Raw genomic sequence first — 18,120 nt, 5'->3', positions numbered from 1 at the left:
ACGGATGTGGGGAGAAAAAGGAGTTGACCACACAATAACCAGGATCGCTCGACTCAGCCGCCCCTTCACTCGGGCTGTTGCAGCTGAGAATGCACGCTGACGCAGGAGGACGCTGCACATCGACCCGTGCTTGGAGAGCAGACTCCAGAAAGAATCGCAAATGTTGGCGAGCCTCACAAACTTCCTCTCTGAGACCTGACCTTTCATGACCTCTGACACCGTCCCGTCCTGCACACCGCAGGTGGGACACATGGTGCCAAATGAGACCCGGCCTGCTTCAAAAAAGACCCCATAAACCCAGCTGCACAACGTAAACCTGTGTGTTCTTCAGGCAGGTGGGGGTCAAAGATGTCCCGTCCCCGGAGGGACCGACAGGGGTCCTGAGTCTTCAACCAGTGTGTAAACACACCGAGGCAGTGAGACGACACATGTGACCCACAAGCAGAAGATTTAAAAGTAGCCAGCAGCTGTCGTATTGAGCTTAGAGAATAGTCAGAAATGTTTGGGGGGGGGGGGCACGCATGTCCAAATAACGGCGGTGGTCATGGACGGTTATTGTCCCTTTGTTTCCTCTCCAAGTGAAACAGCAGTTACATACGGGCACAACGTGATTCTGACGCAGTGGAAAACAAGTCTTCTAATCGTGTGTGTGTGTGTGTGTGTGGTGTGTGTGTGTGTGTGTGTGTGTGTGTGTGTGTGTGGTGTGTGTGTGTGTGTGTGATTTACGGGCATCAGGGAAGCTGTGCAGAGCAGCTGCTGTCATATCACAGATCAAAGGGGATTCCTAGACATGTTGATGGGAAGAGGGGGGTGGAGGGGCGTGGGGGGGGTCGGGGGGGGGGGGGGGCAGGAGAGGCTCAGTGCATTAACGTGCCCCTGTGCCTCAGAACATAACCAGTGGTAAACAGTGATCTAGCGGTTTTTTCAATCAGGAAGTGGCCAACAGCCACAGGAACACCCTCTGCGTTACCGCGGTAACACCCTGTTACACCTGTGTTACCGTGTTACTCCCTTTGCTCAGTTGAAATGGAGTTCCTCACTGGTCCTCTCTCACCTGCTCGGTCCAGCCAACACACGCGTGCAGGTGTCACACACACGTGCACTGAAGCCGTGGTGTCGTCCCTGCCTGACGTCCCCGCCTGACGTCCACGTCTGATGTCCCAGTTCTCTCCAGTTCCCTCCGCAGGGGCCAGTTTGTGTTTTTGCTCCGCGCCCAGCAGGTGTATCGAAGAGAGAGATGAAAGCTTCCATCTCTTTGTCCAAGGCCGGAAAAACTTAATGACGGAGGGAAAATCAAGTGCGGCTCTTTAAAAACATGGGCTCTCTCCTTCCTCGGAGCATTAGCACACATAAAAGGACTAGAATAGAACGCGGGATTTGGAAGGGCCTGTCTCCATAGCAACAATACACCTAACTGGTGTATTCAGATTTATTGTTAAAAAAATACTCAATGTACACTTTAAAGCTGGCCATGAAGACCTCTGCTGTTGTTCTACTGTAAACCCCCGGTAGTTCCTTCACCATTCACCGATCATCTCATATAATCTGCAGGATCAGATCCAGTAGATCTGCTCAGCTCATGGTTCGGGAGAGTAATCCCGCTCCCTGAACAGCATTCAATCAAAAGGATTTGACTGATCATTGAATTTTATTTAAAAGATTCTGTTGACGGCGCGTTCCAAAGCATCAAACCCGTTACTGAATAGATCCAAACAGCTGTAAATGAACTCCGACTGGAGTTCAACTCCGGCACGCTTGTGTGGGACCAGCGCCCGGGACTTAATATGTGAAGCACAGAAGAGCCTCGGTGGGAGGGAGGCATCAACTCTCTGCTGAGATTCCCTTCATTGAACGAACAGCACGACGCGGACGGACACGGCGGCGTGCCGACGGCCCCAAGCGGAGACAGAGAGGAGGTGGACAGAGGCCGGAGTGCCGCCCGACCCACGGTCGGCTCCAATGACTGAGGGAAAGGCTGCCGAGGACAGACGACACTGCGGGGAAACACTGAGCTCCAACAGGTGTGTGTGTGTGTGTGTGTGTGTGTGTGTGTGTGTGTTTCCTGCTTTTATAGGGGCATCAATTACTGCCATTGACCAGTGGAGCACTTACTGAAAGAACCATCACAACTACAGTCAGACAAATACACTCAAGTCATGGTGGGGGGGGGGGTATGGGGGGGTTCCAGCGTTCCAGGTGGAGTGGCTGGATTAAGATCTGCTTTTTTCCCTCCCTTCTATAAAGGAACACCTTATCAGGGCTGTTTCAGGTGAGGAGAAGCTCCGTATGAAACGGGCCGATAAGCTTCACACCGTCGCCTTTAAAAAGCTTCTAAAAAGCTTTAAAATAAAGTCTGTGAATATTAAACGTGCACAGCAGGTGAAAGGACGGTGGCACGGGCAGCGTTGGTGTCTGTCGTCGTCGTAACCACGGCTGCATCCATCCCAGGTTAAACCAAGTGTAAACTGGGAGGAGCATGACTCGGCTCTTTTGTCTCCCACGACACGACGCGGCGGCTAAAAGCGTGCTGGTGCCGGCGGCGGCGGCCCCTTTGATCACGGCGTAAATGGCGTCGCCGGAGCAAACGTGGAAATCAAGTCTCCTCCGTCTCCTCTGCGTCTGAGATATTGTGTGTTGACACACCCGTGAACAAACACCCGCGCGACGCCGCCAGGCTTTAGACAAACGCCGGCGGGAAGAGTTGGTGGGAAGCTAGCGCGGGCTGGGAAGGGCGGAATACCTGGGAATACCTGGAAGCTCCCATTTCACCGCCACGCGCTGCTGTCACATTTGTTTAATGTAACAGTCCAACATTCTCTCCACTCTTTTCATTACTAGTGTTATTTATTCTAAAGAGAGTCAACAACATCAATCAGGCGCTGACGTTTTGAGCCGCTATTGCTAACGCGGATGTAAATAACAGCAATAAACTAGCGGACAGACAGCAGACGAGGCACCTTAATGTGAAGCATCAGAGTGTCAGGAACCCTCGTTAGAGAAGGAGATCCTGAGGAGTAATTATAGTTTCTTGTATATTAGCGCTGAGCTGCGGCTAAACTGATCTAAAGTGTCGAGTCAGATCTGAAGGGATCTAAAGTCAGGGAGTTCTGACACCCCTGCTCTCTGCACCCGCTCCTTTATTTATGTCAAATACCATCAATCACTCGTTTCCTCCTCCTCTCTCCAATGTACAGACAGCGAGGGGCTCCAATATAAACACACATACACACACACACACACACGCAGAGGTGAGTGATGTCATGGGGGTTTGCAGGCGACCTGTCACTGAACCCGCAGGCCTCCTGTTACTGTAGGGCAGGAAATATGTGCTCGCGGAACCGTCAGTGATGGATGAATTGTAACGTGCACATGCACGCGTGTGCGCACGGGTCACGTTTATACAGGGGAAGGGGGGCGACGCCGTGTGAGGTTTAAAGGCTCGGGGTAATTAAAGCAAGAGGTTTATTGAGTGTGTGTAAATGCGGAGGGACAGTAAATCTCAACACGTCACCACTCTGATTACTGACAACTCTTTAGTGTGCGCGTGCGCGTGCGCGTGCACGTGCGTGTGAGCATGTGTGCACCGCTATTGTAAGTCTGATGCTATTAGACTCATATCAGATGTATTATCAGACTATAGATCACATTTTAAAATAGCAGACGCAGATAGCGAACGCTCTTTCCCTCCATCGTAGCCTTTAATCGAAGCCTTTAAGAACCTTCTCATAGTCCCACATTTAAATTTGGGTTTTCTGTGGCAAAACTGTGGCTAAGAAGCAAATCAAAAGAAATGAAATTGGTCTGTCTCTTTGTATTCATGTAGCTAGCAGTTATGTTCTGCTTTAAGCTAGCAGGGACCACCCAAACACAGAATTCTGATGCCCAGAAAGGCAAACAGAGTCTTTTCTTCTAAAATATGTCTGCTGAAAAATGTGCCTGTGTCCAGTTTACCGCGTACGGAGCCTTTAAAAACCAGCTGTGACAGTTACAGAGGTCTGACGATGGCGTAAATAAGGGCTCGGGCCATCAGACCTGACCCCAGAATCCAGCAGGTGTGGCCACCCAGGCAGCGTCGCCACGCTGGGAGCTTCACGCACACACACACACACGCACACACACACACACACACACACACGCTGAGGTCAGAACACGAGGTCGGGCCTGGCCGTGGGTTATTGATGAGGCGGTGGGTGGAGGTTCCCCCCCGTCCAACCAAAACTGTTGAACTGTGAGGATCCAGATTAGGACCAAACACAGGAGACCCGGAAATCTGTTCATTGTCCCTCCCGCCGTCTGTGACAGCCATTACATAAGTGGCCGTCCTTCCTTACGTAAGCGCGACCAGGCGGCGATACAATCCAAGGCATTAAAGCACCTGGTTTTCTCCCCCGGTGGCCTGGATTCATCCTCACAATCTAACTGTGTTTATTCCAACACGTCCGTCCAGAGGGCGAAGGAACGCTGAAGCATCCCGGAAGGCTTTCGGGAACATCCCGACTCATTCACTATCTGTTTCTCCCTGTAGAGCCAACTTCACCCACCGCTGCAGCTAAAATGCTAACGCCTGTTTTTGACTCCAAAGGTGCTCGAGGCTGTTTTAGGGTTCACCAACAACCACGTGAGGGCAGATTCATCTGTCTAAGAAGGCCTGTTCTGCCTGCACCCTCATAAAGGCCTTGTGTTTCTACAAGGAAGCTAGCAAAACAGCACCAGTTGAGCACATTAGCTTCCCTTGTGGACCTACTTGAGCTGAAATAAATGAAAGTAAACAGCTATAATGCAGAGCAGTTGGAAGTCCGTTAAACACGATGAGACGGAGCAGCTTCAGTGTCTAAAGTTGCTCTGCTCCATCACAGAATGTGGTGAACCAACGTTAAAATCTGCCTAATTCAGCTGTCCGTCCTTTTAGAGACAGAGTTGTGCTAAATTAGCCGTCCCCTGACTTTTCTGTTCCTCTTTCCTGTCGGCAACATCGACCCCAAACTCTGACTCTTTAGGTAACAATTCCAACTATTTCGCTCTACAGGAGACGTCTGAATCATTTATCCGTGCGTAACCCAAAAGATTACAGCAAAACAGGTGATCCGTCACTTTGGATGACATCGATTATTCAGTCAAACCAACTAAAGGAGGAGATTTTTGTCTTGTTGTCCTCCTACCTTCAGCGCTGCTTCAGGCACCAAATGACCATTTTTACAGACTCCAAAGGCTCCGCCTCGGCTCTTTGATCTCCTTTACTGACAGCCCGCAGACGCCGCTCTCTGATGCGGCCGCTCAAATGGCGCGGCCTCCTGTCAGCAGCCGCTTCGGAGGGAACTCGCCAAGAGTCGGAACCAGCCAGCCGGCGGCGGGAACGCTGTGTGCAAAACCGCACAGAAGAAACTGGCTTCCATGTGCATGTGAAATCATTTCATTCCCCCGACGTGCGCTAATCCTATAAAAGCACAGAGCTGTCAGGTGCCTGGATGAGGGGATGGGGGGGGGCACAGTTAGGCTATAACTTTCCACCATGGGGCCGAGGTGCACAACGTACCACTCTGGTTCCTGGAACGGAGACAACAAGGCTCAATTAAATGTCCAAATAAAGGGCGAGAAGAACCCGGAGGCTCCCGTACGGAGGTTATCCGTGTTTATCTCCGTGGCGACAGCCGCCCCTAAAAGGAAGCCAACCAGCACAACTTTTCGTACCTGAGCTCATAGGTCACCTGGAAATCATCGCCCCAATGGATTATGGGGGAACGAAACAGGGGCAGCCTGTGAGAGTTGCTCGTTTGTGCACTGGTGAAGGGAAATAAAAGTCATCAGAGCGGACTTTGACCTTTTTTAAATAAATAAAAAAGTATATATTTCATAATCTCATCAGCATCAGCTTGCGAGAGAAAGTCATTACTAAAACCATCCATCCATCCATCCATTCTCTGCCGCTTATCCGGGGTCGGGTCGCGGGGGCAGCAGCCTAAGGAGAGAAGCCCAGACTTCCCTCTCCCCAGCTACTTCCTCTAGCTCATCCGGAGGGATCCCCAGGCGTTCCCAGGCCAGTCGAGAGACATAGTCTCTCCAACGTGTCCTGGGTCTCCCCGGGGGTCTCTTACCGGAGGGACATGCCCTGAACACCTCACCAGGGAGGCGTCCAGGGGGCATCCTGACTAGATGCCCAAGCCACCCCATCTGGCTCCTCTCAACGCGGAGGAGCAGCGACTCTACTCCGAGCTCCTCCCGGATGGCAGAGCTTCTCACCCTATCTCTAAGGGAGAGCCCAGCCACCCTACGGAGAAAGCTCATTTCAGCCGCTTGTACCCGTGATCTTGTTCTTTCGGTCATTACCCAAAGCTCATGACCATAGGTGAGGGTAGGAACGAAGATCGACCGGTAAATCGAGAGCTTCGCCTTTCGGCTCAGCTCTCTCTTCACCACAACGGACCGGTGCAGAGTCCGCATTACTGTGGACGCCGCACCGATCCGCCTGTCGATCTCCCGCTCCATTCTTCCCTCACTCGTGAACAAGACCCCGAGGTACTTAAACTCCTCCACTTGGGGCAGGATCTCCTCCTTTACCCGGAGAAGGCACTCCACCTTTTTCCGGTTGAGAACCATGGCCTCGGATTTGGAGGTGCTGATTCTCATCCCAGCCGCTTCACAGGCGGCGGCGAACCGATCCAGTGATAGTTGGAGGTCACGGGCCGATGAAGCCAACAGGACCACATCATCCGCAAAAAGCAGAGACGCGATCCTGAGGTCACCAAACCGGATCCCCTCAACACCATGACTGCACCTAGAAATTCTGTCCATAAAAATTATGAACAGAATCGGTGACAAAGGGCAGCCCTGGCGGAGGCCAACCCTCACCGGAAATGAGTTCGACTTACTGCCAGCAATTCGGACCAAACTCTGGCACCGATCGTACAGGGAGCGGACAGCCCGTATCAGCGGGCCCGACACCCCATACTCTCGGAGGACCCCCCACAGGACCCCCCGGGGGACACGGTCGAATGCTTTCTCCAAGTCCACAAAACACATGTGGACTGGTTGGGCAAACTCCCATGTACCCTCGAAGACCCTGCTGAGGGTGTAGAGCTGGTCCACTGTTCCACGCCCAGGACGAAAACCACATTGCTCCTCCTGAATCCGAGGTTCGACTATCCGGCGGACCCTCCTCTCCAGTACCCCTGAATAGACCTTGCCAGGGAGGCTGAGGAGTGTGATCCCCCTATAGTTGGAACACACCCTCCGGTCCCCCTTCTTAAAAAGAGGGACTACCACCCCGGTCTGCCAATCCAGCGGCACTGCCCCCGATGTCCACGCGATGTTGCAGAGTCGAGTCAACCACGACAGCCCTACAACATCCAGAGCCTTAAGGGACTCTGGGCGGATCTCATCCACCCCCGGGGCCTTGCCACCGAGGAGTTTTTTAACTACCTCGGCAACTTCAGCCCCGGAGATACGAGAGCCCATCTCCAGGTCCCCGGGCCCTACTTCCTCACTGGAAGGCGTGTTGGTGGGATTGAGGAGGTCCTCGAAGTATTCCTTCCACCGATCCACAACATCCCGAGTTGAGGTCAGCAGCACACCATCACCACTATACACAGTGTTGACAGTGCACTGCTTCCCCCTCCTCAGACGCCGGATGGTGGTCCAGAACCTTTTCGAGGCCGTCCGAAAGTCGTTCTCCATGGCCTCACCGAACTCTTCCCATGCCCGAGTCTTTGCCTCGGCAACCGCCGTAGCTGCACTCCGCTTGGCACGCCGGTACCCATCTGCTGCCTCAGGAGTCCCACAGGCCAGTAAGGCCCGATACGACTCCTTCTTCAGCTTGACGGCATCCCTCACCGCTGGTGTCCACCAGCGGGTTCGGGCATTGCCGCCACGACAGGCACCAACCACCTTGCGGCCACAGCACCGGTCAGCTGCCTCAACAATGGAGGCACGGAACATGGTCCACTCGGACTCAATGTCCCCCGCCTCCCCCGGGACATGGTCAAAGCTCTCCCGGAGGCGTGAGTTGAAGCTCCTTCTGACAGGGGACTCTGCCAGGCGTTCCCAGCAGACCCTCACAACACGTTTGGGCCTGCCAGGTCTGTCCGGCATCCTTCCCCACCATCGGAGCCAACTCACCACCAGGTGGTGATCAGTTGACAGCTCCGCCCCTCTCTTCACCCGAGTGTCCAGAACATGCGGCCGCAAATCCGATGACACAACCACAAAGTCGATCATCGATCTGCGGCCTAAGGCGTCCTGGTGCCAAGTGCACATGTGGACGCCTTTATGTCTGAACAAGGTGTTCGTTATGGACAATCTGAGACGAGCACAGAAGTCCAATAACAAAACACCACTCGGGTTCAGATCAGGGGGGCCGTTCTTCCCAATCACACCTCTCCAGGTCACACTGTCATTGCCAACGTGAGCATTGAAGTCACCCAGGAGGACGAGGGAGCCCCCAGAAGGGGCACTCTCCAGCACTCCCTCTAAGGACTCCAAAAAGGGTGGATACGCTGAACTGCTGTTTGGACCATAGGCACAAACAACAGTCAGGATCCGTCCCCCCACCCGAAGGCGAAGGGAGGCTACCCTCTCATCCACCGGGGTAAACTCCAATACACAGGCACTGAGCTGGGAGCAACCAGAATTGCCACCCCTGCTCGTCGCCTCTCACCATCGGCAACTCCAGAGTGGTAGAGAGTCCAACCCCTCTCAAGAAGACTGGTTCCAGAGCCCTTGCCGTGCGTCGAGGTGAGGCCAACTATATCTAGTCGGAACTTCTCAACCTCGCGCACCAACTCAGGCTCCTTTCCCACCAGAGAGGTGACATTCCATGTCCCTAGAGCCAGTTTGTGCAGCCGGGAATCAGACCGCCAAGGTCCCTGCCTCCGGCTGCTACCCAAAACACAATGCACCCGACCCCCTTGGCCCCTCCTGCAGGTGGTGAGCCCACGGGAAGGGGGTCCCATGTTGCCTCTTCGGGCTGCGCCCGGCCGGACTCCATGGCAGAGGTCCGGCCACCAGGCGCTCGCCAATGTGCCCCACCCCCAGGCCTGGCTCCAGGAGGGGGCCCCGGTGACCCGCATCCGGGCAAGGGAAACTTGGTACCAATGTTGTTTATCTTCATTAGGGGGTCCTGGGCTACGCTTTGTCTGGTCCCTCACCTAGGACCTGTTTGCCATGGGTGGCCCTACCAGGGGCATATAGCCCCAGACAACGGAGCTCCTGGGATCATTGGGACACGCAAACCCCTCCACCACGATAAGGTGGCAGCCCAGGGAGGGGCATTACTAAAACCGTCTTTTAAAAAAAAAAAATATATATATATTATATCCGTTCTTTTTATCGCTAATTACAGCATATTAGCCAAATAATTTGAATGAATTTGAGTTCTGGGTCATTTAAAGCAACAGATGAAGGTTTTAGACCTCATACACGTTAATCAACATGCTAATGTAGCGTGTGTGTGTGTAGTATGCTAATGTAGCATGTGTGTAGCATGCTAATGTAGCGTGTGTGTAGCATGCTAATGTAACATGTGTAGCATGTGTAGCATGTTGCAGCGCTGGTCAACCAAGCGTAGAGCTTCAGCTGCTGCTACACTTAATTAAGGTTAATTTCCTCTGTTTAAACTCGAGGCGACGAGGTTTTTAACGATTTTGAAGCCGTGTTCATTTCCATCCCGACAGTGATTTACAGCTCCTGCTGGGACTCGAGCACGAGCGGCGCGGCCGATGAGTTTTTCATCCCAGTTATTTTAGGACAACTTGTGAAGTTTCTGTTTCCCTGTGTGACATGCGTCTTTGATCGCTCTGCTCCTTTGATGTTTTTTTGCTGCGTTCTTCTTTGATCCTGTCAACATCTTTGGCTCAGTGTGTTTTCGGTCCTTGCTCATCATGGGCTCGCTCTCATTTGGGGGGGAAAGAGAAAAGCATGTGTCAGAATAGCGCCGGTAATCTGCCTTCTCCTCCCACTTTATCCAGTTGATCCCAGTCATTAGACTGGATTCTCTGGAAGGAATCCTCTCCGAGGGGCTCTGGTTTCGGGGCGGATTTGTGACTCAGCAGCCATTTGGCTCCAGTTTGCATCACGACTGGTGTTCGAGTACAAGAGAGTATCAGCGCGTTTGTTTTACAGCGCTTTGTCTTTTCTGCAGCACATCTGTCTCCGAGGGGACGGTTGGACGCCGAGGAAGACTGATCCAGACACCAGGACTCGGGAAGACGTGCGGAGCGACGGAGGCTGAGGGTGAGGTCATGTGAGCTTCCCCAGGAGCTCTGGAGCGACTTCAGGCGGCGAGCTGAAACGGTATTTTTTTTTAAAAAGAAAGAACATCTGTGTTTCCACTCTCGGCTTCGGTGTCGGGTCAATTTTCTCTCTCTCTCGCCCTTTCAAACTCGTCTTCTCCGCTAGGCAGAAATTGTGGAATAAATCCCTCCGGGAGCCGAGCGTTTCCTTTAAAGAACAGAGCGTTTGCCAGGTGCTACGTGCGCTATTATCTGTGAATCATGGCAGATCGCGTCGTCATCGGGAACATATAAAGGCCACAGATGAATGGTTTGTCCTCTTTGAAGTGGGAAAACTGGGCAAGCGGAAGAGTTTCACCAGTCTGTCGAGGACCACGGTGGAAGGACTGGGGGGACCGGGTCACAGCAGCTCCAGAACTGCCTCTTCTATAGGTTGGTCCTGGTCTGGAGTGCTCAATCAAAAGGGGTTCTAATTGATGCTAGTTTTGATAGAAGAGGAGTCAGACCAGTCAGGGTGGAAGCTAACCCCTGTCCACCACTGAGCGTCCCACCTGGCCCACAAATTCCATCCCATCAGGCACGTTTGGGGCCTGCTGGGTTCCGTGGAGGCTCCACCTCACAGCTGAGAGCACTTCAAGGATCTCCTGCTAACATCTGGGTGCCAGATTCCACATCACTGATCACTGCGCGGTCCTGGTTAATTAGCAAGCTGATCCACCTAGCGCATCTCCGCTAGCACCGGTGAGACGTTACATAAACGATCCAGAAAATCCAGTCAGCCCCCACGACTCCCAGCATGGAAGCACAGCAAAAACCAGTAAGATGGAAGACAGAAGGTGATAAATGAAGCCCAGTTCAGAGCAGCTCCCCATCAGGGAAGCCAGCAGCGGCGCCGAGGACGGGCGCGGCGGCGCCACGGCTCCCGCGTGCTGCCCTGCAGACGTTTGACAGCTCCCAGCAGCCGTTTTGCTACGGTCGCTCCTCTTCAGTCCATTTTCCTTTGGAGCCTTTCAGGGTTCAGCATCCTTTGGGACAAAGTTGCTATAAAGTCGTTCGTTCCTGTCAGCCTTCGTGTAAACACGCTCGTTTTCACGATGCAAAGCTAATGGAGAGTGACGCGGCAAGATTAATGTCTCCAAAGCCAATATCCAACCTGCGTGGCACCAGCAGTTATTATTGCTCCCCTCGTTTCTGCTGCTCAACTCCCGGAGACGCTGAACTAGCTAAATGGCCGTTTATGCTAATGTAACGTACATATTTGCATACAGACAGGACTCATGTTGGCTCCTGAAAACAATGGATCCCAAATTACCTCCACACTCACTCCCGGCACAGTCTGGACCCCATAAAGCTAACGCGTGCACGCACACACACACACACTGGAGCGACAAGTGGTTTCAAACCACAGAGAATCAGTAAAGCTAGCTGGGTAATTAGCTTGTTGGCAGGTATATAGATATACTGAGGTTCCTCTCATTCTAAATATTTATTTTTGATGGACAGGTCACGTGCACGGACACATGCACACGCACAGAGATGAGGTGATGGGTGAGGCCAACCATTCTTCCTCATTCCGCCGCTCCCTGAGGTGAAGCTAAAGCAGCAGAATTAGCCGCCTCACGCTTTCTTCTTCTTCTTTGATGATGATGAATTGATTTCAGTGATTCGAGGATCTCACATTGATCTGAGCAGTTAGCGTGCGGCGGCTAAGCTAACACCTTTACACAACACGCCGTGCTTATCTTTAATGCATGAGAGGCCGTCACGGAGTCTGGAGCAGACAACGGATAATGAATATGGATCCAGACGCGTCTGGTCCCCCTTTTATTTCTCTCTCTCGGGCCCGGCTTGTGGGCAGGGGTCAGAACCCGAACTGGTTCTGCATCCTGACGATGACAGAATGACATTTTTCCACTCACGGATGAGTTTTCCCTGTCCCGTCTCCTCGGAGCGCTACAGCCGATCCAGGTAGAAAGGGCCCATCTGCATCTGCTCCTTGGATAAAACCTGGATAAAGCGGATCGTGGGAGCTGGATCGGGATCATCAAAAACCTCGGCTGGTCCAGACTCCAGAGTGTCCTGTCTCCAGAGTGTCCTGTCTCCAGAGTGTCCTGTCTCTAGAGTGTCCTGTCTCTAGAGTGTCCTGTGTCCAGAGTGTCCTGTGTCCAGTATGTTCTGTCTCCAGAGTGTCCTGTCTCCAGAGTGTCTTGTCTCCAGAGTGTCCTGTCTCTAGAGTGTCCTGTCTCCAGAGTGTCCTGTGTCCAGAGTGTCCTGTGTCCAGAGTGTCTTGTCTCCAGAGTGTCCTGTCTCCAGAGTGTCCTGTCTCCAGAGTGTCTTGTCTCCAGAGTGTCCTGTGTCCAGAGTGTCCTGTCTCCAGAGTGTCCTGTCCTTCACAGTTGTTCCTCACCTTCTCAGCAGGGACGTGATGTGTTTGACCACACCCACTTCAGGAGGACTGACCACACCCACTTCACCAGGATTGACCACACCCACTTAAAACGGACCAATCCCAGCAGTTCTCAGGCCTTCACTCCTCAGCTATGATCGGTTTCTCCTGGAACGCCATGGAAATATTCCTGAACGTTCCGGAGCCAAAGAACGCAGCAGCGGCAGAATTAGCATTTTAGCCAGGCTGGGTCCTGTTCCCCGTTCCTCTGGAAGGATTTGGCCTTTATTAACACCGGGATTACTGGGACGTAACAAGCTTACCGCCAGGCTGCGCAGCGAGACGCCGCATTACCGTTGTGTTGATCCAAACGGGATCCGTTTGTTTTGCTGCGCATTAAAGGGCAGGCGGCCATCAGCGCCCGCGTCGGGGATTTGGAAACCAAACGCGGAGTTTGGAGCAGCTGCCGTTGGATTTGTGCCGCACGAACGCGGTTTCTCTCTGATAATCTAGAGACAGGATCACACCAGATCACACAAGATCCCCACCTGACCTGAAGACACCTTCTCCTGGTCCGCCTCCCATTTTTGCCGGACCAAATGAAAGCTGACAGGAATTATTGGACCAGGTTTTGACGAGGACCAGTGGGTGAGGAGAGGAACCCAGCCATCCCATCATGAACAGATTTGGTAACAGATCTCACCTCTGGCAAAAATTGGAGGCGGACAACATGGAATCGGGTCAGGTTCTGGCCTTCGCTTTGAGGGCGTTGGACCCCCCAGGAACACTTGGATTGGGTCCATTGCAGGAGAGCCCAGGATCAGGCCAGACAGCCCAGGATCAGGGCCGGACAGCCCAGGATCAGGGCCAGACAGCCCAGGATCAGGGCCAGACAGCCCAGGATCAGGGCCGGATAGCCCAGGATCAGGGCCAGACAGCCAAGGATCAGGGCCAGATAGCCCAGGATCAGGCCCGGATAGCCCAGGATCAGGGCCGGATAGCCCAGGATCAGGGCCAGACAGCCCAGGATCAGGGCCGGACAGCCCAGGATCAGGGCCAAATAGCCCAGGATCAGGGCCAGACACCCCAGGATCAGGGCCGAACAGCCCAGGATTCCTCCGGTCTGGCCCGGTCTGTGCACGACTAGTGTGAAGGTCTTGGTGGCCCGTAAAAAGGGATCTGGTCCTGAGAGGTTTGGTAATGGGGCTGTTTGATAGGTGTGTCTACATGGCGAGGCTTCAGACATTTGGGGGGGGGCTCATCAGTCGAACTTATATCGTCCGGTCCAGGTCCAGGTCCAGGTCCAGTCTAGGTCAGTGGGGCTCAGGATCCAGCTCAAAGGACCCATTTTATCAGGGCTTTAAGGCTAAATCGGAGCCTCGCAGCCCTCACGGGAACCAAGGCAGCCCTCAACTCTTAGTGCTATGTTCTTACGCTCAGGAAGTTGGTGCCAGAACCAGAGGAGCACCGCTGGTCCCGCACGGACAGAACCAGAGGAGCACCGCTGGTCCCGCACGGACAGAACCAGAGGAGCACCGCTGGTCCCGCACGGACAGAACCGGAGGAGCACCGCCGGTCCCGCACGGACAGAACCAGAGGAGCACCGCCGGTCCCGCACGGACAGAACCGGAGGAGCACCGCCGGTCCCACACAGACAGAAAACAGACAACAGGGAACCTGGATGGTTCCTCTCGGCTGCTCCAGAATGGGATGTTTTTCTTCCGTGATGGTTGTTTGGGGCGACGGCTCCCCTCCGGCGCGGCGCCGCAGACGTATACGTCTGAGCTGCGCGTCATTGATGCGAAGGCGACAGCGGCGTCGGGGGACATAAAACTCCAGCGTGCTGCGTTTATTTCCACCGGAAAGGAGCGCGCTCGCGGCTGCAGGGCGGCTAATGAAGAGTCACGTATATATTTCACTATGTGGGCCACGGGGAGGCGATGGAGGGGCGTTAACACAATTGTGATGACACGGAGAAGGTTGGCGAGGAGCAGGAGGAGTAAATAAAGGAAGGGGGGGCAGAGGATGGCTAAGAACATCAGTATTCAGCCACAGCAGAGCTGCAGCCTGTCGCTGATGCTGCAGAGGCTCTGTTCAGATGGACCATAAGAGAGGCACAGGGACACACACACACACACACACACACAACACACACACACACACACACACACACACACACACGCACACACACACACACGCCTCGGTGTCTGAGGCCAGGCTGCGCCGCCACTGTCGAGGAGCCTTCTCAGGCTGCGCATCGAAGTTCAAGCATTCAAGCAGAGGAGCGGAGCGGCGGTGGGTGGGGGGGTGGAGGGGCTGTTGCCATGCAACCAGACAGTGCTGTTTGAGAGGATAACCAGCCGCTGAGTTACCACACGCCTGTGAACACACACAACCGGAGTCTTCACAGATCGGCTGACACACACACACACGCACACACACACACACACACTCTCTTATATTCCCGTTTTTGCTACTCTAACACTCTGTCTTACGAGTCCTTACTCTGCTAATCACATCCATATTTTGGTGCTTGATATGTAACAAATACACACACACACACACACACACACATTTCTCTCCACCATGGGCACGTTCTTGACCTCAGGGTCAGTTTCCTCACAGGTCAGACGGTCCTCCGTCTGCTCTGGTGTGTCAGACCAGGAACAAAGATCCAAACGCATGAAGAGATCTCATTAGATCTCATTATTCACCTTCTATTCACCCAAAACCTGCTGGCGTTACGTTTCCTCTTAGATCTCAGAGACGTACCGTCGTCCCAACAGCTCACACACACACACAATCACGTCCCATTGTGGATATTCTCATTCAAGGGGGGACATTTAATTTAAATCGGACTCTGGAGTTCATCCCCTTCCTTTGTTGATCCGCTACATTTTTTCCACAGTCAAAAAGAGAATGAAATGAAAGATGACGCGACTCTTCTCCATCTCAGAACAACCGATGAGGTCGGCAGATGGAGAACTTCGTCTGTTTTGCCCGTGACGGCGTGTGATCCGCCTCTGGAATGTTCCCGGCACGCGTCTGAGGAGGGAAGAGGAGGCTCCCGCTTCCATCCCTTTAATCTTTGCTTTAATTCGCCGAGCGGCGTCTGATAGCGGCTATCACGGACGCCGTGCTTTCCCAGATAGCTGGCGTTCGCTAACTGTATCAGATCTACCCCCCCCCCAACCATCCACCCCCCCACCTCCCCCCTCAAGTGCTGGTCTTCAAAGCAGGAGACAGAAGTCTTCAGCATCTCTGCAGCTCCTGAAATATAGATTCCACTGCCTGCGGAGCCGAGCGCGCCGCACCGCATCGACCGGGAGAGACGCAGCCGCATGGCGTTCTGGCGCTAGTAATTCCGTTAGCTGGATGCTAACAGCAACGATGGAAGCCTCTCCAGAGCCAGCGGCTCCACTCTAGATGCTGCAGGATGGATAAAGTGGGGTCATTACCCCTGATAGGACACCCGTCTGCCCTCGTCGGGGCAAATCAGACGGCTGAACTCCAAAAGAGACGGAGGAGCCGCTTTTGAAGCAGGGTCGGTTTTCTGCTCATTAACAGCAGAGAAAAAAGGAACTGGAGGGAAGAACAAACTGATTTGCGGACTAATCTGCTAACATTCCTCCATTTCGCTCTCACTGCTCCGGCTTTCTGCCGGTTCCGGTTACTCCGCGGCCCATTTGAGCGGCCTTACGGTAAATATGAGCCCGGGACCGGGAGCGTCGGAGGTGCTTCTCGCTCCATCAGCGGATAATGGAGCGAATGAGGAAGCTTTCCCCCAAAGTGGATGAGTGGATCTCCGGGCCGGGCTGGGCTGGAGGAGTCTCGCGGGACGACTCTCCGCCATCTCTCCGCTTTTCCAGCCACTCACCGCTTCCCTCCGGTCGTCCACGTCACGCTCGCGCGTCTGAGCTCCGTCTTTCATTTCCCATCATGCCTGCGTTCATTATTAATTAGTTCAAAAACCCTCTCCAACCCTGAAGAGTTGCCCCGTGTGTGTGTGTGTGTGTGGTGTGTGTGTGTGTGTGTGTGTGTGTGTGTGTGTGTGTGTGTGTGTGTGTGAGTGTGTGTGTGTGTGTGTTTGCGTGCGTGCGCGCCAAGTGGGATTTTGGGACCCACTTTACTCCTCTGACATCAGCAGTTGCCGGGTGTGTTCATAACTACGGTGACCCTGTTTTCTGGGCGACGGCCATCATGTTGTCAGGGAAGCACTCAGGCTAATGGAGGAGCCGTATAAATGATGATACTTTGCCCCCCCCCCCCCCACTGTTCTCCTCTCTTGCCTCACTTACACATACACACACACACACACACACACACACACATAAGCATATGTTACTAATGGGCCTCCATAATAAATGGATTGCTCATTCCAGAGGCCGCCGCTCATAAATCGATGTTACCTGACCTGCTTTCTTTTGTTTACGCTGGCGCACGCGGACGCGGATGCGCACGCGGACGAAGTCGCAGCCGCGTCGTGGATCACCTGAGGCTCACAATCTATTGATTAACGGTTGAGGACGCGCGCTCCCCGCCGCCGCTGAGGCTTCGGCGTTCGGGATCGGGAGTGAAGTCATTATCAGTCCCGTCAGGATTTCCTCCGGCCAGCAGCAAAGACGGCGGGACGAAAGAAGACATCCAGGCGTGGCGCCACACGCCGCTGGCGCCACGCCGCGTGGCTTTCCACCGGGGTAAAGGTCAGGGGTCACACAAACATCATGGAAAGATGATTTAACCCCATAAGGCCTGAAGTTTGACCCTTTGAAACACCCTCCACCCCTCCCCCACACCGCTAAATGAACCTCTGGGGTCCCATGTCACCCAACGTCGCTATGGTAACCGTCCACCAGCTGTTGCAGCTATAAACTGCCAGAACTACAGTGTAAATGCCGACTATTAGGAATGATCAGTCACGCTGTTAGCTGAGGTGTGCGGAGCACAAGTCGACCCGGAGCGTCTCGGTGCTTTAAGCAGTCGACACCGGTGATCGAGGACCCGTCAGCAGCTAATTGGTCTGAAGTGGTGCTGAGTGCGACGGACCGCTACATCAGAGCGCCATCGGAGCCCGGGGAGGAAAAGGAGGGCCGCTAACACGCTGCTAGCAGCCGCTAACACGGCCCGGTGGCCAATTACCAGCGTCTCTGGTCAAGTCACACTAAAATACAACCCCGTTTAGAAGAACAAGAGCCTTGAAAACATCCTCCGCAACATTTCTGATTGAGTGGTGATGAGATCTTCTGTTCAGCACGACGCTGGGAGATCGACCAGCGCGTTGTGGAGGAGCCCCAGATGGAGCACCACCCCAGGAGCAGCTCAATCGGGCACAGCAACCGAGGTGGACGAGCAGGCTGGAGCAGAAGGTCCGAGCTCTCCGCTGACCTGTTCAGGTAAAAGGGACGTTCATGCACGTACATGCAGTCATGCATCTAAACCCCTCCCCCAGATAAACACACACACACACACACACACACACACACTCCTTGTTCTGTGATGACTGCAGGTCCT

The sequence above is a fragment of the Takifugu flavidus genome, chromosome 18 (assembly GCF_003711565.1).
Source record: "Takifugu flavidus isolate HTHZ2018 chromosome 18, ASM371156v2, whole genome shotgun sequence".
NCBI classification, from domain to species: domain Eukaryota; kingdom Metazoa; phylum Chordata; class Actinopteri; order Tetraodontiformes; family Tetraodontidae; genus Takifugu; species Takifugu flavidus.
This window is presented reverse-complemented; position numbering follows the sequence as displayed.